Source organism: Triticum urartu, chromosome 1A (assembly GCF_056163025.1).
Source record: "Triticum urartu cultivar PI428250 chromosome 1A, HENAU_Tu73, whole genome shotgun sequence".
In the NCBI taxonomy this organism is placed as follows: domain Eukaryota; kingdom Viridiplantae; phylum Streptophyta; class Magnoliopsida; order Poales; family Poaceae; genus Triticum; species Triticum urartu.
Window position 1 is genome coordinate 63,709,731 of NC_141873.1, and position 23,216 is coordinate 63,732,946.

Below are 23,216 nucleotides of genomic sequence, written 5' to 3' on the forward strand. Positions count from 1 at the left end.
TTTCTTGATAACTTATATATGTTCCTATGACTATGAGATTATGCAACTCCCGTTTACCGAAGGAACACTTTGTGTGCTACCAAACGTCACAACGTAACTGGGTGATTATAAATGTGCTCTACAGGTGTCTCCGAAGGTATTTGTTGGGTTGGCGTATTTCGAGATTAGGATTTGTCACTCCGATTGTCGGAGAGGTATCTCTGGGCCCTCTCGGTAATACACATCACTCAAGCCTGCAAGCATTGCAACTAATAAGTTAGTTACGGGATGATGTATTACGGAACAAGTAAAGAGACTTGCCGGTAACGAGATTGAACTAGGTATTGAGATACCGACGATCAAATCTCGGGCAAGTAACATACCGATGACAAAGGGAACAACGTATATTGTTATGCGGTCTGGCCGATAAAGATCTTCGTAGAATATGTAGGAGCCAATATGAGCATCCAGGTACCGCCATTGGTTATTGACCGGAGACATGTCTCGGTCATGTCTACATAGTTCTCGAACCCGTAGGGTCCGCACGCTTAAAGTTCGGTGACGATCATAATTAGGGTTTTTGTGTTTTGATGAACCAAAGGTTGTTCAGTGTCCCCGGATGTGATCACGGACATGACGAGGAGTCTCGAAATGGTCGAGACATAAAGATTGATATATTGGAAGCCTATATTTGGATATCGGAAACGTTCCGGGTGAAATCGGGATTTTACCGGAGTACCGGGGGGTTACCGGAACCCCCCGGGGGTTATTGGTCCTACATGGGCCCTAAGGGAGAAGAGGAGGGCCGGCCAGGGCAGGCCGCTGATGTCTACTACACAACCTTCTTCTTGTAGACGTTGTTGGGCCTGCAAGTGCACAGGTTTGTAGGACAGTAGCAAATTTCCCTCAAGTGGATGACCTAAGGTTTATCAATCCGTAGGAGGCGTAGGATGAAGATGGTCTCTCTCAAGCAACCCTGCAACCAAATAACAAAGAGTCTCTTGTGTCCCCAACACACCCAATACAATGGTAAATTGTATATGTGCACTAGTTCGGTGAAGATATGGTGATACAAGTGCAATACGGATAGTAGATAATAGTTTTTGTAATCTGAAATAATAAAAACAGCAAGGTAGCAAGTGATAAAAGTGAGCGTAAACGGTATTGCAATGTGTTGAAACAAGGCCTAGGGTTCATACTTTCGCTAGTGTAAGTTCCCTTAACAATACTAACATAATTGGATCACATAACTATCCCTCAACATGCAACAAAGAGTCACTCCAAAGTCACTAATAGCGGAGAACGAACGAAGAGATTATGGTAGGGTACGAAACCACCTCAAAGTTATTCTTTCCAATCAATCCATTGGGCTATTCCTATAAGTGTCACAAACAGCCCTAGAGTTCATACTAGAATAACACCTTAAGACACAAATCAACCAAAACCCTAATGTCACCTAGATACTCCAATGTCACATCAAGTATCCGTGGGTATGATTATACGATATGCGTCACACAATCTCAGATTCATCTATTCAACCAACACAAAGGACCTCAGAGAGTGCCCCAAAGTTCTACCAGAGAATCACGACGAAAACGTGTGCCAACCCCTATGCATAGGTTCATGGGCGGAACCCGCAAGTTGGTCACCAAAACATACATCAAGTGGCACGCGGTATCCTATTGTCACCACAGATATCCACGGCAAGACATACATCAAGTGTTCTCAAATCTTTAAAGACTCAATCCGATAAGATTACTTCAAAGGGGAAACTCAATTCATTACAAGAGATAAGAGGGGGAGGAGAAACATAAGATCCAACTATAATAGCAAAGCTCGCAATACATCAAGATCGTATCATCTCAAGAACACGAGAGAGAGAGATCAAACACATAGCTACTGGTACATATCCTCAGCCCCGAGGGAGAACTACTCCCTCCTCGTCATCGAGAGCACCGGGATGATGAAGATGGCCACCGGTGAGGGTTCCCCCCTCCGGCAGGGTGCCGGAACAGGGTCCCGATTGACTTTTGGTGGCTACGGAGGCTTCTGGCGGCAGAACTCCCGATCTATTATGCGTTCTGGAAGTTTTAGGGTATATGGAGTTATATAAGCACAAGAAGCACGTCAGGGGAGCCACGGGGGCCCCATGAGGTAGGGGCGCGCCCCCCACCCTCGTGGGCAGCTCCCGTATCTTCTGACGTGAGGTTCAAGTCCATCAGGTGTGTTTCCTTCCAAAAATAACTTCTCCAGTTGATTTCGTTTTGTTTCGACTCCGTCTGATATTCCTTTTCTTCAAAACACTGAAATAGGCATAAAACAACAAATCTGGGCTGGGCCTCCGGTTAATAGGTTAGTCCCAAAAATAATATAAAAGTGGATAATAAAGCCCAATATTGCCCAAAACAGTAGATAATATAGCATGGAGCAATAAAAAATTATAGATACGTTGGAGACGTATCAAGCATCCCCAAGCTTAATTCCTGCTCGTCCTCGAGTAGATAAATGATATAAAAAATTGATGTGGAATGCTAGTTGGCATAATTTCAATTTAATTCTTCTTACTTGTGATATGAATATTCAGATCCATAAGATTCAAGACAAAAGTTCATATTGACATAAAAATGATAATACTTTAAGCATACTAACTAAGCAATCATGTCTTCTCAAAATAACATGGCCAAAGAAAGTTATCCCTACAAAATCATATAGTCTGGCTATGCTCTATCTTCACCACATAAAATATTTAAATCATGCACAACCCCGATGACAAGCCAAGCAATTGTTTCATACTTTTGATGTTCTCAAACTTTTTCAATCTTCACGCAATACATGAGCGTGAGCCATGGACATAGCACTATGGGTGGAATAGAATGGTGGTTGTGGAGAAGACAAAAAGGGAGAAGATAGTCTCACATCAACTAGGCGTATCAACGGGCTATGGAGATGCCCATCAATAGATATCAATGTGAGTGAGTAGGGATTGCCATGCAACGGATGCACTAGAGCTATAAATGTATGAAAGCTCAACAAAAGAAACTAGTGGGTGTGCATCCAACTTGCTTGCTCACGAAGACCTAGGGCACTTGAGGAGGCCCATCATTGGAATATACAAGCCAAGTTCTATAATGTAAAATTCCCACTAGTATATGAAAGTGACAACATATGAGACTCTCTATATGAAGAACATGGTGCTACTTTGAAGCACAATATATGAGACTCGCTATATCATGGTGCTACTTTGAAGCACAAGTGTGGAAAAAGGATAGTAGCATTGTCCCTTTTATTTATATTTTTTTATTTGGCCTCTATTTTTTTATTTGGACTTCCCTTTTTATGGCCTTTCTTTTTTTGGGACAATGCTCTATTGAATGATGATCATCACACTTCTATTTATTTACAACCCAATAATACAACTCGATACTTAGAACAAGATATGACTCTATACGAATGCCTCCGGCGGTGTACCGCGATATGCAATGAATCAAGAGTGACAAGTATGAAAAATTATGAACGGTGGCTTTGCCACAAATACTATGTCAACTACATGATCATGCTAAGCAATATGACAATGATGAATGTGTCATGATAAACTGGATGGTGCAAAGTTGCATGGCAATATATCTCGGAATGGCTATGGAAATGCCATAATAGGTAGGTATGGTGGCTGTTTTGAGGAAGGTAAATGGTGGGTTTATGATACCGGCGAAAGGTGCGCGGTATTAGAGAGGCTAGCAAAGGTGGAAGGGTGAGAGTGCGTATAATCCATGGACTCAACATTAGTCATAAAGAACTCATATACTTATTGCAAAAATCTACAAGTTATGAAAGCAAAGTATTACGCGCATGCTCCTAGGGGGATAGATTGGTAGGAAAAGACCATCGCTCGTCCCCGACCGCCACTCATAAGGAGGACAATCAATAAACACCTCATGCTCCGACTTCGTTACATAACGGTTCACCATACGTGCATGCTACGGGAATCACAAACTTCAACACAAGTATCTCTCAAATTCATAACCACTCAACTAGGATGACTCTAATATCACCATCTCCATATCTCAAAACAATTATCAAGTATCAAACTTCTCATAGTATTCAACACACTCATAAGAGAATTTTATTATTCTTGAATACCTAGCATATTAGGATTTTAAGCAAATTACCATGCTATTTCAGACTCTCAAAATAATATAAGTGAAGCATGAGAGTTCATCTATTTCTTCAAAATAAAACTACCACCATGCTCTGAAAGATATAAGTGAAGCACTAGAGCAAACGACAAACTGCTCCGAAAGATATAAGTGAAGATCAATGAGTAGTCGAATAATTATGCAACTATCTGAAGACTCTCTAACATTTAATAATTTCAGATCTTGGTAATTTATTCAAACAGCAAGCAAAGCAAAATAAAATTACATCTAAGAATAGCAAACATCATGTGAAGAAGCAAAAACTTAGGATCAACCGATACTAACCGACAATTGTTGAAGAAGAAAGGTGGGATGCCAACCGGGGCATCCCCAAGCTTAGATGCTTGAGACTTCTTGAAATATTATCTTGGGGTGCCTTGGGCATCCCCAAGCTTGAGCTTTTGTGTCTCCTTAATTCCTCTCATATCAAGGTCTCCCTAAATCTCAAAAGCTTCATCCACACAAAACTCAACAAGGACTCATGAGATAAGTTAGTATAAACCATTGCAAAAACCTTATCATACTCTGCTGTAGCAAATCACTAAAATTATTATTAAACATTGCATACTAAATTCCTCTGCATATTTAATAGTCCTATCCTCAGATAGAATCATTAAAGAAGCAAACATATGCAAACATAACAGCAATCTGCCTAAACAGGATAGTCTGTAAAGAATGCTGCAACATCCATACTTCCCTAGCTCCAAAAATTATGAAATAAAATTCCCACTTGTAGGATCGAAAGTATGTCTAGAGGGGGGGTTATTAGACTACTTGACCAAATAAAAACTTAACCTTTTCCCAATTTTAGTTCTTGGCAGATTTTAGCTATTGTAGGACAAGTCAAGCAATCATCACACAATTCAAGAAAGCATGCAAAGAGTATATTGGCAGCGGAAAGTAAAGAATGCAACTTGCAAGAATGTAAAGGGAAGGGTTTGGAGAATTCAAACGCAATTGGAGACACGGATGTTTTTCCCGTGGTTCGGATAGGTGGTGCTATCCTACATCCACGTTGATGGAAACTTCAACCCACAAAGGGTAACGGTTGCGCGAGTCCACGGAGGGCTCCACCCACGAAGGGTAACGGTTGCGCGAGTCCACGAAGGGCTCCACCCACGAAGGGTCCACGAAGAAGCAACCACCCACAAAGGGTCCACGAAGAAGCAACCTTGTCTATCCCACCATGGCCATCGCCCACAAAGGACTTGCCTCACTAGCGGTAGATCTTCACGAAGTAGGCGATCTCCTTGCCCTTACAAACTCCTTGGTTCAACTCCACAATCTTGTCGGAGGCTCCCAAGTGACACCTAGCCAATCTAGGAGACACCACTCTCCAAGAAGTAACAAATGGTGTGTAGGTAATGAACTCCTTGCTCTTGTGCTTCAAATGATAATCTCCCCAACACTCAACTCTCTCTCATAGGATTTGGATTTTGTGGAAAGAAGATTTGAGTGGAAAGCAACTTGGGGAAGGCTAGAGATCAAGATTCATATGGTAGGAATGGAATATCTTGGTCTCAACACATGAGTAGGTGGTTCTCTCTCAGAACATATGAGTTGGAATTGTGTATGTGTTCTAATGGCTCTCTCCACGAATGAAGACGAGGTGGAGGGGTATATATAGCCTCCACACAAAATCCAACCGTTACACACAGTTTTCCAATCTCGGTGGGACCGAATCAACAAACTCAGTCGGACCGAAAAGGTAAACCTAGTGACCGTTAGAGATTTTCGGTGGGACTGACATGCAACTCGGTAGGACCGATATGGTTAGGGTTTGGGCATAACGTAATCTCGGTGAGACCGATTACACAAACTCGGTGAGACCGATTTTGGTAATTAGCTAACCAGAGAGTTGGTCAGGCAAACTCGGTGGGACCGATTTGCTCTTTCGGTGAGACCAAAAAGTTACAAAAAGGAAACACTGAATTTACATTGCAATCTCGGTGGGACCGATTCGCTCTTTCGGTGAGACCGAAAAGTTACAAAAGGGAAACAGAGAGTTTGCAATCCCATCTCGGTGAGACCGAGATCCCTATCGGTAGAACCGAATTGCTAGGGTTTGGCAGTGGCTTATGACAAGTGAAACTCGGTGGCGCCGGATAGAAAGAATCGGTATGACCGAGTTTGGCTTAGGGTTTAGGTCATATGTGGATATGGGAAAGTAGTTGAGGGTTTTGGAGCATATCACTAAGCACATGAAGCAAGAGGCTCATTAAGCAACACCTCATCCCTCCTTGATAGTATTGGCTTTTCCTAAAGACTCAATGTGATCTTGGATCACTAAAATATAAAATGAAGAGTCTTGAGCTTTTGAGCTTGAGCCAGTCCTTTGTCCTTAGCATTTTGAGGGTTCCACTTTCACATCCATGCCATGCCAATCATTGAGCTTTCCTGAAATAGTCATCTTGGAATAGCATTAGCTCAATGAGCTATATGTTGTTATGAATTACCAAAACCACCTAGGGGTAGTTGCACTTTCAATCTCCCCCTTTTTGGTAATTGATGACAACATATAGATCAAAGCTTCGACAAATGATAATAAGCATGAAATATATCGTCGCTTTGAGAAGTATGTGACAAGTAAGAGCTCCCCCTAAATTTGTGCATATTTAAAATTTGCTTTGGACTGCAAATGCACAAGGAGTTAGAGTCATGGGTTACTCTTCCATGTCACATACATCTTGGTGGAGCGCTTAAAATGATAAGAATGAAATACATGCACTCATCACCAAGAGAAGTGAATGATCACATAAGATAGATAAGATAATAGCATTAAGCAAACATTAAGTGTAGCTTATGATCAAACACATGATGATCAATGTCTCACAAGCATAGTATCTCAAGCACTCAAAAGCAAACAAAGTTCGAAAAACCACCAAATAAAGCAAGAGAGAATAAAAGCAACACACTCTCTCTCGAAGCCTATGATCTATACATTTTTCTCCCCCTTTGGCAACAAGTTACCAAAAAGTTCCTAGAAAATGCATAGTGCTAGATCGACGCTCAGGCTTGATCTTCAGGTGGTGGTGGAGTCCGGAGCACTCCAAGGACGAAGCCTTCTATAGACGTGGTTGGGGTCGAGGCTGAAGTGGACGCTGGTGGAACTGAGGCTGTAGCTGGTGCAGAAGTGGTGGCTCTGGTGTCAGCAACTGGCACTGCATGTGATCTCTGAGCTCTTGGCACTCTGGCAAATGCATCAGTTGTAGTCTTGCCTCTCCTCTCCTGCATGTCATCCTGAAGTTGTTCCACTGCAGTCTGAATCTCTGTTACTTTGACATCCAAGTCATAGAACTTTTGTTCCATGATTCTCTCTAAGCTCTGCTGATTCTGAGTGAGGGTGGCCAGTCCTTGCTCAATCCTCAGTGTGGATGCAATCAAGTAACCAAGCTGCTCTTGTTTGGTTTTCAAGAAATACTCAGATGCCTCCTCTTGAGTTGGCATCTTGGCAGCTTTCTCCTTCTTTGCCTTCTCCTTCTTTGCTTGTGCTTGTGCAGACGATGGTTCATTCTCAGTCATCACAACTTGATTGTCCTCAAAATCTGGACGGATGGGCAGGTGTTCCTTGTCCAATAAGTATATGCCTGTGCCCATCTTGGAGTTAATGAGCTCCTGAATCTGTGGGGCATATCCACAACTCCTCTTCTGGTCTGCTGCTGTCCTCTTGATTGTCTCTACCATGAGGCTCATCACCTTGAACTTCTAAGGTACATCAAATGCATGAAGCAAATTGATTGCATGGCCTCTGATCATCTTGTGATCACCTGACTTGGGCAACAGAGTGTGCCTCAAAATCCAATTAATAGTTGGCAGCCCTGACAGAAGATAGTGCACTGAGCCAAATTTGAAAGTTTCAAGAGCTTCATTTGGAATTTCCTTGTACATATTAGACATAGAGTTGTGGTCCATCTTCTTCTTGGCATAGATATCCAAGTCATCCTCATGCTCCTCTGGGGCATTGATCAACTTTGCCCATTCCTCAACAGTTGATTGGTACCTTGTACCTTTAGACATCCAAGTTATCCTACCATCTGGATAAAAGTGGGCTGTGGAGTAGAACTGCATGATAAGCTCCTCATTCCACTTTGTGAGCTTCTGCGCAACAAAGTCTGCAACTCCACAAGCACTAAAGCTGTCAATCACTCCAGGGTAGTACTCTTCGTTGTCCTTGATGTATTCCCAGTCGACCCATCTCATGTCACAGACTATTGGCTTCTTATCAAGCAGCACTGTCTCATAGAAGTCCTGCTGTTCCTTGGTGTGAAATCTGTAGTCAATAGCAGTCCTCCTCCTTGAAGCACACGGATCTGCTTCTCTCCACTTCCTCAGCCCTGAGTCTCTCCTGAGCTTCATATCCTCAGCCACAGGATGAACATCGTTGTGGTCTGGGATCTTGGGCTTGAGTTTTCTGAGTACTTGCTCTTCATCATCTTCTTCTGCAGCTTCGGGCACCGGGGCCTTGTTCTTCTCAGTTGCAGGTATGCTCCTCGTATTTCTCTTTGGGGCAGACTTGGGCTTGGAGGCAGCTTTGGGTGCTTCTTTGGGCTTGGATGTGGCAGCCCCTGTCCTGATAGCATCACCCATAAGCTTAGGTGCCTTAGGTGCTGGTGCAGCAACCTCTTCTTCCTCCTCTTCTTCCATGATGGAAGCCTTGCCAAGCACTCTGGCTACGGTTTTCTTGACCCTTTCCTTCCTCTTCTTGCCTTCAGCAGCAACTGGCTCTTTGGGTGCAGGCTTTTCAGTTGAAGCTCTGGCCTTTGACATAGGCTGCCTGCCTGCTGGCTTTTTGACTTTCAGGCCTGGCTTTGTGCCCTGTGCTGGCTCAACTCTCTTTGATGTAGCTTCCTCTTCTGCCACATAATCCTCATCATCTGATTCTGAGGTTCTCTTCTTCCTCTGTCTGGTGGCAGCTTTTGGCAGATTGCTAGGAGTACTTCTGCTGCCATCATCTGAAGAACTTGAGGGACTAGTGCCCTCACTCATCTGCACTTGCTATTCTGACATGTTCTGGCTATCACTTTGGTCTGACATGATGAACAAGCTGACTGCAGACCCCTAGTTCGGCGGAGACTCGCTACGGCGGCAACGGCGGGGTTGAATTCCGTTGATGGTGATGGAGACCAGCGACTGGAGGCGGCTGGCGGCGAGGAGACGATCCGAAGACCAAGTTGGCAGAGCAGGCTATCGCGCAGGTGAAGGGGTTCGGAGAAATTTCCAAATTTTGCCCGTGACTATATATAGCCCGACCCTGTCGGTGTGACCGAGTGGAACGACTCGGTGGCACCGAGATGCAAAACTGTATACAGTTATTGCAACTCGGTGTGACCGAAAGGTTCAAATCGGTTACACTGAGATCAAAAACCTAGATCAACTTAATGATCTCAGTAGGACCGAAAGTAGGGTATCGGTCAGACTGAAAATCATAAAGAGGTTTTGGAAGTTTAAGTCTATGACGAATCAGGGACTCCGAGCGCTCCTCACACAGAGTGGTTCGAATCTGACTTGATCAAATTTTGTGATGTAGCATGAATAGAGTTTGAGACGAGAAAAGCATAGATAGCTAGAGGAGGTTCTTAGGCATTCTTGTCCATCCACTTGGCAAAAGGAAATAAAACCAAACAATCAAAACAACAAGTGGATGTCCTCGAATGAGTAAAATATGCAACCAGCATGCTCACACAATAAGATGGCAAATGAAATATGTGACAAGGCATGCACAACCAATTCTAGCATCTATCAAGCAATTTGCGATGACAAGGTCATCTATATATGAGTATATTGACTTAGGAGTCAAGTGAGAACACTTGATCATAGGTCATACTCATCGTTTAAGCTCAAGTGGGGTTACCACTTTTACATAAAGCATTGTTGTGTTCACATCTTTAGAGTTGCTTTAGCTCAAGTCTTAGAGTAAAGCTCCCCCTAGATGTGATATCCCCCCTTAGAGGGATGAACTAACCTCGGGTTTTGTCGATGATGACTTCATGTAGATGTTGAAGATGTGGATGCTCAATGTTGATGTAGATCACTTGGAGCTATCCATTTGAGTGAATTGCACTTTCAATACCTACATGGGTTAGTCCCACAAGGAACAAACAAGGATATCCATAGACATAGAGTGATGCACACACAAGATGATGTCCATAAAAACTTTTAGGTTACCTTGTCCCTTGTCTTACCAACAAGAGGGTTTGTGACTCCTTGAAGTAGTACAAGATGTGGAAGTTGATTGCACTTGTTCTTGCCAAAATGATAAGAGTGAAGTATGTTGGCGGAGTCACCCTCAAGAACTCTCTAGTTCTTCTTCTTTTGGATCCACACCATCTTGATGGGAATCCTTGGAGTTGTAGTCGTACTTGATGAAGTGGAACTTGAAGTAGTCTTGGGAATCCACTTGACTAAGGTCTTAGGAGCTTCTTCAAATGCATCAATTTCCTCTTGAAGCTTGTCCTTGCCTTTTTGCTTGTAGTCTTGTGGTGGAAGATCATCTTGAGCTTGTGTCCCCTTGAAAAAAGTATCATACTTCTCTTGTTGAGGAACAAACTTTGTCTTGGGGTATTGATCTTCTTCCCACTCAACTCCATTGGCATTGAACTTTTGTTCAAAACCAACACCTTGATTCTTCCGGTGCATTCCTTGCTTGCGCACAATTTCCTCAAATTGCTTATCCCGGCAAGGCTTTTGTACACTCCTTTCTCTATAATTCCCTTCAATAAGCTATTTTCTTGCTCAAGTGTAACTTGGCTAAGAGAATCATTAGTGGAATCAAGAGAAGTACTAGAAGCAACAATATTGGATTTAGCATGATCATTGTTACTGCTAGAGGAAGAATCTTTCTTGTTCTTGTTACTAGACTTGACTTGAGGCATGTAAGTGGATAAGAGTAAACGCTTGGCAATGTAAGAAGAACTTTTCTTGCGGAGATCATCATTGATTATTTTAAGAACTCATGCTCTTGCTCAAGATTGAGCTTTTCAAAGCGTAATTTCTCATGAGCTCTTAAAAGTTCTCGATGATCTTCGAAGACAGTTTCATGAGCTAACTTAAGAGTGTTTAGTTCTTTAGTTAGAGCCTCAATCTTCTCCTTATCATTGTCATTCGTTTTATCTTGATTAGCATGATTAATTGATGTTTTATCATAGTATTCATCACTAGAGTTGTCAACAAGCAAATCATCACCTAACAAGTCATCTTCATCACTATTGAAATCAACATACTCGGGGTGTGTTACCTTAGGACCTTTGGTCATGAAGCATCTTCCAATTCCTTCATTTGGTGAGTCAAATATGTCGTAGGAGTTGGTTGACACAAGTGCTAGACCGGCAACACCTTCATCTTGAGTATCTTCGGAGTCGGAGTGATAACTTCTCTCGGAGTGGCTGTCGGAGTCGGAGCCGGATACCCATTCACCAACATGAGCTTGATGTCTTCGTTTTGTGTAGCTCCTTGATGATTTTTCCTTCCTTTCCGAATCCTTGCTTCTCCGTGAGTATCTTTGTTCATAACGATCATCTCTACTCCTTCTCTCTCTTGGTGGAGATTCTTTGCTTCTTCTTTTTGGAGAATCTTCTCTTCTCTTGTAGGGAGCCGTACACTCATTGGAATAGTGTCCGAGTCTTCCACAACTGTAGCAGTTTCGCTCTTGACTAGAAGATCTTTTGTCATTGTAGGACCTTGACTTGAAGCTTCTATCTTTGCTTCTACTCTTGTAGAACTTGTTGAAGTTCTTCACCATTAAGCTCAATTCTTCATTGAAGTTTTGTTTCTCACTTGATGATGTAGGGGCTTCACATGAGGCTTTGTAGGCACCACTTGATTTGTTGTGAAGTTCCTCTTTATCCTTAAGTGACATCTCATGAGCAACAATTCTTCCAATCACCTCCGTTGGCTTGAGATCTTTGTAATTGGGCATCATTTGGATCAATGTGCACACGGTATCATATTTTCCATCCAAGGCTCTTAGAATCTTCTTGATGATGAATCTATCGGTCATCTCTTCACTTCCTAAACCGGCAATCTCATTTGTGATGAGAGCAAGCCTAGAGTACATTTCAGCGACACCTTCACCATCCTTCATTTTGAACTTGTCAAGTTGACTTTGAAGCACATCCAACTTGGATTCCTTGACGGAGTCGGTACCTTCGTGCATATCAATCAAAGTGTCCCAAATTTCCTTTGCATTCTCAAGACGGCTGATTTTGTTGAATTCTTCGGGGCACAATCCGTTGAAGAGAATATCACAAGCTTGAGCATTGTATTGCAACATCTTCAACTCATCCGCGGTAGCTTCACGGTTTGGTTCTTTCCCATCAAAGAAGTCACCTTGCAAACCAACACACACAATAGCCCAAACGGCGGGGTTATGTCCAAGAATATGCATTTTCATTTTATGCTTCCAACTAGCAAAATTAGTACCATCAAAGTAAGGACCTCTACGGTGATAATTTCCCTCGCTAGACGCCATACTCTCCTAGGTTGTGAAACCAAGGCTATGACCACCAAAAGCTATGGAGATCAAAGCAAATGGAGACCAAAGCTCTGATACCACTTGTAGGATCGAAAGTATGTCTAGAGGGGGGGTGATTAGACTACTTAACCAAATAAAAACTTAACCTTTTCCCAATTTTAGTTCTTGGCAGATTTTAGCTATTGTAGGACAAGTCAAGCAATCATCACACAATTCAAGCAAGCATGCAAAGAGTATATTGGCAGCGGAAAGTAAAGCATGCAACTTGCAAGAATGTAAAGGGAAGGGTTTGGAGAATTCAAACGCAATTGGAGACACGGATGTTTTTCCCGTGGTTCGGATAGGTGGTGCTATCCTACATCCACGTTGATGGAGACTTCAACCCACAAAGGGTAACGGTTGCGCGAGTCCACGGAGGGCTCCACCCACGAAGGGTAACGGTTGCGTGAGTCCACGAAGGGCTCCACCCACGAAGGGTCCACGAAGAAGCAACCACCCACAAAGGGTCCACGAAGAAGCAACCTTGTCTATCCCACCATGGCCATCGCCCACAAAGGACTTGCCTCACTAGCGGTAGATCTTCACGAAGTAGGCGATCTCCTTGCCCTTACAAACTCCTTGGTTCAACTCCACAATCTTGTCGGAGGCTCCCAAGTGACACCTAGCCAATCTAGGAGACACCACTCTCCAAGAAGTAACAAATGGTGTGTAGGTAATGAACTCCTTGCTCTTGTGCTTCAAATGATAGTCTCCCCAACACTCAACTCTCTCTCATAGGATTTGGATTTTGTGGAAAAAAGATTTGAGTGGAAAGCAACTTGGGAAGGCTAGAGATCAAGATTCATATGGTAGGAATGGAATATCTTGGTCTCAACACATGAGTAGGTGGTTCTCTCTCAGAACATATGAGTTGGAATTGTGTATGTGTTCTGATGGCTCTCTCCACGAATGAAGAGGAGGTGGAGGGGTATATATAGCCTCCACACAAAATCCAACCGTTACACACAGTTTTCCAATCTCGGTGGGACCGAATCAACAAACTCAGTCGGACCGAAAAGGTAAACCTAGTGACCGTTAGAGATTTTCGGTGGGACTGACATGCAACTCGGTAGGACCGATATGGTTAGGGTTTGGGCATAACGTAATCTCGGTGAGACCGATTACACAAACTCGGTGAGACCGATTTTGGTAATTGGCTAACCAGAGAGTTGGTCAGGCAAACTCGGTGGGACCGATTTGCTCTTTCGGTGAGACCGAAAAGTTACAAAAAGGAAACACTGAATTTACATTGCAATCTCGGTGGGACCGATTCGCTCTTTCGGTGAGACCGAAAAGTTACGAAAGGGAAACAGAGAGTTTGCAATCCCATCTCGGTGAGACCGAGATCCCTATCGGTAGAACCGAATTGCTAGGGTTTGGCAGTGGCTTATGACAAGTGAAACTCGGTGGCGCCGGATAGAAAGAATCGGTATGACCGAGTTTGGCTTAGGGTTTAGGTCATATGTGGATATGGGAAAGTAGTTGAGGGTTTTGGAGCATATCACTAAGCACATGAAGCAAGAGGCTCATTAAGCAACACCTCATCCCTCCTTGATAGTATTGGCTTTTCCTAAAGACTCAATGTGATCTTGGATCACTAAAATATAAAATGAAGAGTCTTGAGCTTTTGAGCTTGAGCCAATCCTTTGTCCTTAGCATTTTGAGGGTTCCACTTTCACATCCATGCCATGCCAATCACTGAGCTTTCCTGAAATAGTCATCTTGGAATAGCATTAGCTCAATGAGCTATATGTTGTTATGAATTACCAAAACCACCTAGGGGTAGTTGCACTTTCACCTGCAAGTGCACAGGTTTGTATGACAGTAGCAAATTTCCCTCAAGTGGATGACCTAAGGTTTATCAATCCGTAGGAGGCGTAGGATGAAGATGGTCTCTCTCAAGCAACCCTGCAACCAAATAACAAAGAGTATCTTGTGTCCCCAACACACCCAATACAATGGTAAATTGTATAGGTGCACTAGTTCGGCGAAGAGATGGTGATGCAAGTGCAATATGGATAGTAGATAATAGTTTTTGTAATCTGAAATAATAAAAACAGCAAGGCAGCAAGTGATAAAAGTGAGCGTAAACGGTATTGCAATGTGTTGAAACAAGGCCTAGGGTCCATACTTTCGCTAGTGTAAGTTCCCTTAACAATACTAACATAATTGGATCACATAACTATCCCTCAACATGCAACAAAGAGTCACTCCAAAGTCACTAACAGCGCAGAACGAACGAAGAGATTATGGTAGGGTACGAAACCACCTCAAAGTTATTTTTTCCAATGAATTCGTTGGGCTATTCCTATAAGTGTCACAAACAGCCCTAGAGTTCGTACTAGAATAACACCTTAAGACACAAATCAACCAAAACCCTAATGTCACCTAGATACTCCAATGTCATCTCAAGTATCCGTGGGTATGATTATACGATATGCGTCACACAATCTCAGATTCATCTATTCAACCAACACAAAGGACCTCAAAGAGTGCCCCAAAGTTCTACCGGAGAATCACGACGAAAACGTGTGCCAACCCCTATGCATAGGTTCATGGGCGGAACCCGCAAGTTGGTCACCAAAACATACATCAAGTGGCACACGGTATCCCATTGTCACCACAGATATCCACGGCAAGACATACATCAAGTGTTCTCAAATCTTTAAAGACTCAACCCGATAAGATTACTTTAAAGGGGAAACTCAATTCATTACAAGAGAGAAGAGGGGGAGGAGAAACATAAGATCCAACTATAATAGCAAAGCTCGCGATACATCAAGATCGTATCATCTCAAGAACACGAGAGAGAGAGAGAGAGAGAGATCAAACACATAGCTAATGGTACATACCCTTAGCCCCGAGGGAGAACTACTCCCTCCTCGTCATGGAGAGCACCGGGATGATGAAGATGGCCACCGGTGAGGGTTCCCCCCTCCGGCAGGGTGCCGAAACAGGGTCCTGATTGACTTTTGGTGGCTACAGAGGCTTCTGGCAGCGGAACTCCCGATCTATTATGTGTTCTGGAAGTTTTAGGGTATATGGAGTTATATAGGCACAAGAAGCGCGTCAGGGGAGCCACGGGGGCCCCACGAGGCAGGGGGGCACGCCCTAGGGGGTGGGCGCGCCCCCCACCCTCGTGGGCAGCTCCCGTATCTTCTGACATGAGGTTCAAGTCCATCAGATGTGTTTCCTTCCAAAAATAACTTCTCCAGTTGATTTTGTTCCGTTTCGACTCCGTCTGATATTCCTTTTCTTCAAAACACTGAAATAGGCATAAAACAGCAAATATGGGCTGGGCCTCCGGTTAATAGGTTAGTCCCAAAAATAATATAAAAGTGGATAATAAAGCCCAATATTGCCCAAAATAGTAGATAATATAGCATGGAGCAATAAAAAAATTATAGATACGTTGGAGACATATCAGCCGCGCGCCCCTCCCCCCTAGTCCGAATAGGACAAGGAAGGGGCGGCGGCGCCCCCTTTCCTCTTTCTCCCTTCCCCCTTCCTTTTCCAACAAGGCAAGAGGGGGGAGTCCTACTCCCGGTGGGAGTAGGACTCCTCCAGGTGCACCCCTTGGGCTGGCCGCACCTCCCCCTCTCCCTCCTTTATATACGGGGGAAGGGGGCACCCCATGACACATAAGTTGATCTTCGTGATCGTTCCTTAGCCGTGTGTGGTGCCCCCTTCCACCATATTCCACCTCGGTCATATCATAGCGGTGCTTAGGCGAAGCCCTGCATCGGTAGAATATCATCACCGTCATCACGCCGTCGTGCTGACGAAACTCTCCCTCAACACTTTGCTGGATCGGAGCTCGAGGGACGTCACTGAGTTGAACGTGTGCAGAACTCAGAGGTGCCGTACGTTCGGTACTTGAATCGGTCGGATTGGGAAGACGTACGACTACTTCCTCTACGTTGTGTCAACGCTTCCGTTGCCGGTCTACGAGGGTACGTAGACAACACTCTCCCCTCTCGTTGCTATGCATCGCCATGATCTTGCGTGCACGTAGGAAATTTTTTGAAATTACTACGTTCCCCAACACGCGCCCCCCTAGGGCGCCCCCCTGCCTCGTGGGCCCCTCGGTGCTCCACCGACGTACTCCTTCCTCCTATATATACCTACGTGCCCCCAAACGATCAGAACAGGAGCCAAAAACCTAATTCCATCGCTGCAACTTTCTGTATCCATGAGATCCCATCTTGGGGCCTGTTTCGGAGCTCTGCCGGAGGGGGCATCAATCACAGAGGGCTTCCATATCATCATCCAAGCCCCTCCGATGAAGTGTGAGTAGTTTACTTCAGACCTACGGGTCCATAGCTAGTAGCTAGATGGCTTCTTCTCTCTTTTTGGATCTCAATACAAAGTTCTCCCCCTCTCTTGTGGAGATCTATTCGATGTAATCTTCTTTTTGCGGCGTGTTTGTTGAGACCGATGAATTGTGGGTTTATGATCAAGTCTATCTATGAATAATATTTGAATCTTCTCTGAATTCTTTTATGTATGATTGGTTATCTTTGCAAGTCTCTTCGAATTATCCGTTTGGTTTGGCCAACTAGATTGGTAGTTCTTGCCATGGGAGAAGTGCTTAACTTTGGGTTCGATCTTGCGGTGTCCTTTCCCAGTGACAGAAGGGGCAGCAAGGCACGTATTGCATCGTTGCCATCGAGGATAACAAGATGGGGTTTATTTCATATTGCATGAATTTATCTCTCTACATCATGTCGTCTTGCTTAATGCGTTACTCTGTTTTTAACTTAATACTCTAGATGCATGCTGGATAGCGGTCAATGAGTGGAGTAATAGTAGTAGATGCAGATTCGTTTCGGTTTACTTGTCACGGACGTGAGGCCTATATACATGATCATGCCTAGATATTCTCATAACTATGCTCAATTCTGTCAATTGCTCAACAGTAATTTGTTCACCCACCGTAGAATACTTATGCTCTTGAGAGAAGCCACTAGTGAAACCTATGGCCCCCGGGTCTATTCTCATCATATCAATCTCCATCACTTTAATCTTGCTTTGCTTTTTTACTTTGCTTTTACTTTTTACTTTGCATCTTTATACCAAAAATATTATATCTATCAGATCTCACTATCGTAAGTGACCGTGAAGGGATTGACAACCCCTAATCGCGTTGGTTGCGAGTAGCTATCGTTTTGTGCAGGTACGAGGGACTTGAGCGTGGCCTCCTACTGGATTGATACCTTGGTTCTCAAAAACTGAGGGAAATACTTACGCTACTCTGCTGCATCATCCCTTCCACTTCGGGGAAAACCAATGCAAGCTCAAGACGTAGCAACCATGAATAAAGTGTGAACCACCATCAGTCATTAAATATGTAGGGACTCCAAACCTTGGGAAAATAACTTCCTTAAGCATTTTAATAGAAGTGTTATGATCAGCACTACTAGTTGGAATAGCTTCTACCCACTTAGTAACGTAATCAACAACAACTAAAATATGTGTGTATCCATTAGAGGCAGGAAAAGGTCCCATATAATCAAAGCCCCAGACATCAAACGGTTCAATAGCAAGTGAATAATTCATAGGCATTTCTTGACATCTACTAATATTACCAATTCTTTGACATTCATCACAAGAAAAGACAAACTTACGGGCATCCTTGAAGAGAGTAGGCCAATAAAAACCAGATTGCAATACCTTATGTGCAGTTCTATCTCCAGCGTGGTGTCCTCCATAAGCCTCAGAGTGACACTTGCGTAGGATCTGTTCCTGTTCATGCTCAGGTACACAATGTCTAATAACACAATCTACTCCTTCTTTATAAAGATGTGGATCATCCCAAAAGTAATGTCTTAAATCATAGAAAAACTGTTTCTTTTGCTGGTATGTGAAGCTAGGTGGTATAAACTTAGCAACAATATAATTAGCATAATCAGCATACCATGGAGTACTATGAGAAGTACTTATAACATTTAATTGTTCATCAGGAAAGCTATCATTAATAGGTAGTGGGTCATCAAGAACATTCTCTAACCTAGACAAGTTGTCTGCAACGGGGTTCTCAGCTCCCTTTCTATCAACAATATGCAAATCAAATTCTTGTAGCAGGAGAACCCATCTGATGAGTCTAGGTTTAGCATCTTTCTTTTCCATAAGGTATTTAATAGCAGCATGATCAGTGTGAACAGTTACTTTAGAATCAACAATATAAGGTCTGAACTTATCACAAGCAAATACAACTGCTAAAAGCTCTTTTTTAGTAGTAGCATAATTTGTTTGAGCATTGTCTAGAGTCTTACTAGCATAATGAATAACATTTAATTTTTTATCAACTCTTTGCCCTAGAACAACACCTACAGCATAATCACTAGCATCACACATAATTTCAAAGGGTAAATTCCAATCAGGTGGCTGAACAACAGGTGCAGAGACTAATGCTTTCTTAAGTATTTCAGATGCTTCTACACAATCATCATCAAAGACAAATGCTATATATTTTTGCAATAAATTAGTCAGAGGCCGGGAAATTTTTGAGAAGTCTTTAATGAACCTCCTGTAAAATCTGGTGTGACCAAGGAAACTTCTTATACCTTTGATATCCTTGGGACATGGCATCTTTTCAATAGCATCGACCTTGGCTTTATCAACTTCAATACCTCTTTCAGAAACTTTATGCCCCAAGACAATACCTTCATTAACCATAAAGTGGCACTTTTCCCAATTCAAGACAAGATTAGTTTCTTCACATCTCTGCAAAACTCGATCAAGATTACTCAAGCAATCATCAAAAGAGGAACCATAGACGGAAAAATCATCCATGAAAACCTCACAAATCTTTTCACAAAAGTCAGAGAATATAGCCATCATGCATCTTTGAAAGGTAGCAGGTACATTACATAAACCAAAAGGCATACGTCTATAAGCAAAAGTACCAAAAGGGCATGTAAAAGTAGTCTTTGATTGATCTCTAGCCGACACAGATATTTGAGAGAAACCAGAATAACCATCTAGAAAGCAGTAATGTGTATGTTTGCATAATATTTCTAGCATTTGATCAATAAAGGGTAAGGGGTAATGATCTTTCTTAGTAGCCTTATTTAATTTACGGAAATCAATTACCATCCTATAACCTGTAATAATTCTTTGTGGAATCAATTCATCTTTATCATTAGGAACAACAGTAATACCTCCCTTCTTAGGGACACAATGGACAGGACTTACCCACTGACTATCAGCAACGGGATAAATTATACCTGCCTCCATAAGCTTGAGTATTTCTTTTCTTACCACTTCTTTCATTTTAGGATTCAGACGTCGTTGAGGATCACAAACTGGTTTGGCGTCCGCCTCCAAATTTATTTTATGTTGACATAGAGTGGGACTAATGCCCTTAAGATCATCAAGAGTATATCCAATAGCAGCACGGTGCTTCTTCAGAGTTTTCAATAATCTTTCTTCTTCATGCTCTGAAAGGTTAGCACTAATAATAACAGGATATATCTTCTTTTCATCAAGATAAGCATATTTAAGATTATCAGGCAACGGTTTAAGCTCAAACACGGGATCACCCTTGGGTGGAGGAGGATCCCCTAAAATTTCAACAGGCAAATTGTGTTGCAGAATAGGTTCCTGTTTAAAGAATACTTCATCTATTTCCCTTCTTTCATTCATGAACATATCATTTTCATGGTCTAGCAAATAGTGTTCTAAAGGATCATTAGGAGGTACGGCAATAGAAGCAAGACCAATAATCTCATCCCTACTAGGTAATTCTTCCCCACGATGTTATTTACTAAATTTAGAGAAATTAAACTCATGAACCATATCATCCAAGCCAATAGTAATAACATTCTTTTCGCAATCTATCCTAGCATTATCAGTGTTCAAGAAGGGTCTACCAAATATAATGGGACAAAAACTATCTTGCGGAGAAGTAAGAAAAGGAAAATCAGCAGGATATTTAGTTTCCCCACACAAGACTTCAACATCTCTAACAATTCCAATTGGTGAAATAGTATCTCTATTGGCAAGTTTAATTGTGACATCAATACCTTCTAACTTAGCAGGTGCAATTTCATTCTTAATTTCTTCGTATAAAGTATGCGGTATAACACTAGCACTCGCACCCATATCACATAAGCCATGATAACAATGATCTCCTATTTTAACAGAAATAACAGGCACGCCTACCACAGGTCTATGTTTATCTTTAGCACAAGGTTTAGCAATTCTAGCAGTTTCACCTTCGAACTGAATAACATGCCCATCAATATTATCATACAGGAGATCTTTAACAATAACAATATTAGGTTCTATTTTAACTTGCTCAGGGGGTGTATAAGTTCTAATATTGCTTTTACGAACAACAGTTGAAGCTTTAGCATGATCCTTTACTCTAACAGGGAAATGTGGTTTCTCAACATAAGAAGTAGGAACAATAGGATCATTATAAGTGACAGTCTTTTCTTCAACTTTAATAGGTGCAGCTACTTTTACTTCTATGTGAGGATGATATTTAAACCACTTCTTCTTAGGGAGATCAACATAAGTAGCAAAATATTCACAGAAAGAAGCTACTATCTTAGAGTCAAGTCCATATTTAGTGCTAAACTTACGGAAAATATCGGTGTCCACAAAAGATTTAACACAATCAAACTTAGGTGTCATACCTGACTCCTTACCTTCGTCGAGGTCCCAATCTTCAGAGTTGCGTTTAATTCTATCCAATAAATTCCATCTGAATTCAATAGTCTTCATCATAAAAGAGCCAGCACAAGAAGTATCGAGCATGGTTTGATTATTATGAGAAAGCCGAGCATAAAAATTTTGCATAATTATTTCTCTCGAGAGCTCATGATTGGGGCATGAATATAACATTGATTTAAGCCTCCCCCAAGCTTGAGCGATGCTTTCTCCTTTGTGAGGCTAGAAATTATATATATAATTGCGATCACAATGAACAAGATGCATAGGGTAATACTTTTGATGAAATTCCAACTTCAATCTTTTATAGTTCCATGATCTCATATCATCACATAGCCTATACCATATCAATGCGTCTCCCTTCAAAGATAAAGGGAAGACCTTCTTCTTAGCAACATCATCGGGTATACCTGCAAACTTAAATAATCCACAAACTTCATCCACATATATTAAGTGCTCATCAGGATTCTTTGTTCCATCTCCTGTAAAAGGGTTAGCTAGCAGTTTTTCCATCATACCCGAAGGAAATTCAAAAGGAGTTTCATTTTCAATCGGTTCAGTAGGTTGAGGAGCAACTCTTTGCTCTACTGGACAGGGTGAAGATACCCTGAACAAGCCCCTCAAAGAATTACTTTCCATACTAACAAGTGACAGTAAATTTCAGCATACTATATAAATTTTTCCTTACCAAAGGCGCTACACTCCTCGGCAACGACGCCAGAAAAGAGTCTTGATGACCCACAAGTATAGGGGATCTAACGTAGTCCTTTCGATAAGTAAGAGTGTCGAACCTAACAAGGAGCAGAAGGAAATGATAAGCGGTTTTCAGCAAGGTATTCTCTACAAGTACTGAAATAAATGGTAACAGATAGTTTTGTGATAAGATAAATTGTGACGAGAAACAAGTAACAAAAGTAAATAAAGTGCAGCAAGGTGGCCCAATCCTTTTTGTAGCAAAGAACAAGCCAGAACAAACTCTTATAATAAGAAAAGCGCTCCTGACGACACATGGGAATATCGTCAAGCTAGTTTTCATCACGTTCATATGATTCGCGTTCGATACTTTGATAATTTGATATGTGGGTGGAACGGTGCTTGGGTGCTGCTCTTACTTGAACAAGCGCCCCACTTATGATTAACCTCTATTGCAAGTATCCGCAACTACAACAAAAGTATTAAGGTAAACCTAACCATAGCATGAAACATATGGATCCAAATCAGCCTCTTACGAAGCAACGCATAAACTAGGGTTTAAGCTTCTGTCACTCTAGCAACCCATCATCTACTTATTACTTCCCAATGCCTTCCTCTAGGCCCAAATAATGGTGAAGTGTTATGTAGTCGACGTTCACATAACACCACTAGAGGCTAGACAACATACATCTTATCAAAATATCAAACGAATACCAAATTCACATGACTACTAATAGCAAGACTTCTCCCTTGTCCTCAGGAACAAACGTAATTACTCACAAAGCATATTCATGTTCATAATCAGAGGAGTAATAATGTGCATATAGGATCTGAACATATGATCTTCCACCAAATAAACCAACCAGCATCAACTACAAGGAGTAATCAACACTACTAGCAACCTACTAGCACCAATCCCGGACTTTGAGATAAGAATTGGATACAAGAGATGAACTAGGGTTTGGAGATGAGATGGTGCTAGTGAAGATGTTGATGGAGATTGCCCTCTCCCGATGAGAGGAGCGTTGGTGATGACGATGGTGATGATTTCCCCCTCCCGGAGGGAAGTATCTCCGGCAGAATAGCTCTGCCGGAGCTCTAGATTGGTTCCACCAAGGTTCCGCCTCGTGGCGGCGGAGTCTCGTCCCAAAAAGTTCCTTCTT